Source organism: Monodelphis domestica, chromosome 4 (assembly GCF_027887165.1).
Source record: "Monodelphis domestica isolate mMonDom1 chromosome 4, mMonDom1.pri, whole genome shotgun sequence".
Taxonomy (NCBI): Eukaryota; Metazoa; Chordata; class Mammalia; order Didelphimorphia; family Didelphidae; genus Monodelphis; species Monodelphis domestica.
Genome location: NC_077230.1, coordinates 415654254 through 415657327, shown reverse-complemented (window position 1 = coordinate 415657327; position 3074 = coordinate 415654254). Strand labels below are relative to the sequence as shown.

General features: G+C 50.2%; 1 non-coding gene across 1 annotated transcript; it reads left to right on the top strand.

The window, feature by feature from the left end:
• The first annotated feature begins 600 nt into the window (after positions 1-600).
• Positions 601-672, top strand: MIR429 (microRNA mir-429). Its single transcript, NR_034972.1, has one exon. It is a non-coding gene; the product is annotated as a microRNA mir-429 (primary transcript).
• The last annotated feature ends 2402 nt before the right edge of the window (positions 673-3074 follow it).

Sequence of the window (3074 nt, the reverse complement as noted above, 5' to 3'; positions counted from 1 at the left end):
AAAATGGGGGTGAGGGGAAACAATAGCATGTAAACTCTTTGAGGGCAGAAATTATTTCACTTTGTATCCCCAGAGATTGGCACTGGGGATCAATTTCCCAAGACTCAGTTTCCTCATCTATAAAATGGGGACGAGGGGAAACAATAGCATGTAAACTCCTTGAGGGCCTGGAATCCCCAAAGCTTGGCATGGTGTCTGGCCAAGTTCCTGGCCCATAGGGTTTGGGGGGGGCTTCATAAATGTTGGTTGATTGATTAATTGATGGTATTAAACATGCTTATGGTCTCTACCTCACAGGATTGTTGTGAGGCCATTGAAGTGTATGGAATGCTTTGTAAACTCTTGGCACTCACTCTTCAGAACGTGGGACCATGCATGGACCCATTTCCCGAGCACAACGGCTTTGTCTTGGAAGTGGTTTGCGCCTTGTGGCCAATCATGACCAGCCTGGCCCCTTGGGGAGCCTGAGCCCAGACCTGGCCCTCAGGAGGCTCGTCACCCCCAGGGGCTCTTCCTGGGGTGTCTTGGAGGGCCTCGTGTTATGGAAGCAGCCGCTGATGCCGGGATCCTCTCCTCCCTCCACAGCCTGGCCTGCCTGCTGATTGGTGTCTTACCAGACAAAGTTAGATCTCGCTATTTCTGTCTAATACTGTCTGGTAATGCCATTGGTCACACTGGCAATATCTTCGACCCTTGAGAACACCGGAACAGGGCGAGGAATCTCCGAAGGTGCGAGTGGCCGGCGCAGGGAAGGCTGAGCTCAGGGCCTCCGTCCTGGAGTTGGGTGTGGCGGCAAAGCCCATCCCAGGGTGCTGCAGGTCCAGAGTCCAGCCTGACCCGGGGATGCCCCACCTTCTCCTCTTCTGGGCACTGATTGCCTTCATTCCCCATTGGGGGAACTGACATTTGAACCCAAGTCTTCCCACTTTTACTGTCTCCCCCATTGGAACACTAATACTTTTTGGTTTTGTATTTGTAACTCGAGTTTTAATCAATAAGCGATTAATAAATGCTTTTCATTCATTCATTCATTTATGCGTTCATTCATTCATTCATTTATGCGTTCATTCATTCATTCATTCATTTATGCGTTCATTCATTCATTCATTTATGCGTTCATTCATTCATTCATTCATTCCCCTAGGTCATATTGGTAGCTTGGTCCTCTGATTCCAAATCCAGGGTCAATCCCCAAATGACTGCCCCAAAACAAACGGGAGGGCATCACATCCCTCAGGGGTCTCAAAGGGTTTCAAATCCACTAGGGCAACACAGACTAATTCATCTAGATAGATCAGGAAGGGATCTCAAAGGTCATCAAATTCAACCTTCTCCTTTTACAGATGAGGAAACTGAGGCCCAGGGCAGTAAAGGTCATTCAGATCAAACTTATAAGATCACAGATGTGGGGCTACAAAGGACCTCAGGTTGTTTTGATGGAGGAGGGAACAGGTTCAGGTTGCTTTTTTTTGGCTCTCCTGAGGTTACATGTCAGAATCTGAACTCAGGTCCTCAGATTTCAAACCTAGCCCTCTTTCTATAGAAGCCTGCTGCTTTCTGCCTTCCCACTCACAGAGCTGGGGTGAGAGGATCTGGCAAGGTCACCAGGTTGGTCTGCCTGAAGTCATACACCAAATTAGGCCAAGCACCCAGGGGTGCTGGCTCCTCATTTCCTGCCTTCCTGGCTTAGCCAGACCCCTTTGTTGGAAGTAAGCCAGTTTGGGCTCTAACAAGGCCCTCTATTCATATGAGTTTTAAAAAATGGAATTGAAGGTAATTTGAGAAGGGAGGAAGCTGACAAGGGGAGGGAAGGCTGCCTGGAAGGGGTGAGCCCCGCCACATTGAGTTGGAGTCATTCTTCCCCCCTCCTTCATTTCTCTTTGCTTTGATTCTTCCAGGAGGCTGAATTACAAAGCTGGAGCTCAGGCATCACCTTCTTCTCTGGCCTAGAAGGCGACAAAGGCCAGAGCTTGGCCAGGGGTAGTAGGGCTGGTCCAAAGGGACTTCCCTCTTTCGGTTACCGTCCATGGGTCTGCCCTCCCGCCATGACGCTGGGTGCTTAGGCACTTGTGAGTGAGGAGGACAGCTTGGGAAAGGGGCAAGCTGAGAGCCAAGTTCAATGATCCTGGGTAGGGGTGGCCCAATGGGTGGATGGGAAAGGGGAAGCTTTCAAGCATTACCTGGAACAGGTAAAGGGCCACTAGGCAGATGGTGCATGTGCCCTGCCTGGGGGTCCCAAGAATCCTAGAACCCTAGATCTGAAGCCACAAGAGACCTGGGAGGTCGTATAGTCCAAAGCTGCTCTTCTAACAGATGGAGAAACTGAGGCCCAGGAAGTGAAGACTCAACCCAAGCTCACACAGGCCTAAGTGGCGAAGCTGGCATTTGAGCCAAGTCCTTTCATTCCCAGCCCAGCCCTCTTTCCACTCTTTCCCCCTATCTAATCTTTTACCAAGTCTTGTCACATTTCTACCTTGACTCTTGCCCTTGCTTAATCACCACTGCAGGGCAGGGCCTCATGTCCTCCCTCCTGGATTGGTGGGGAAGAGTGGGGGAATCGCCAACCTCCAGTCTCCCCACTCCAATCCATCCTCCATTCAGCCACCAAAATTATTTCCCTAAATTGCCGATCTGACCATCCCTGCTTAATATACTCCCATAGCTCCCTATTACCTCCAGGTTCAAATGTAAAGTCCTTTGTTGGGCATTCAAAGCCCTTCACAACCAGATCTCTTCCTAGTGTTCCAGGCTCCAAGCTCTTTACTCCCCTCTACAGTCTAGTGACATTGGCCTACTTTCGGGTCCTCACCTAAGATACTCCATCTTCTACCGCCATGTTTTTTTTTGTTTGTTTTTTTTTAAACCAGCTGTCCCCGTGCTCTCCCCACTCACCTCCGACTCCTGGCTTCCCCCGTGTCCTCCAAGATTCTGAAATCAGTTCCAGTCCTCACTTCTTCAGGAGGCCTTCCTCAGCCCCTCCAGCTGGAGACCCCCTTTTCCTCATGGACCACCTTTCCAGCTACTCTCTATCTAGTTGTTCATTCATAGCTGTCAGCTTGGGGATGGGGGAGGCC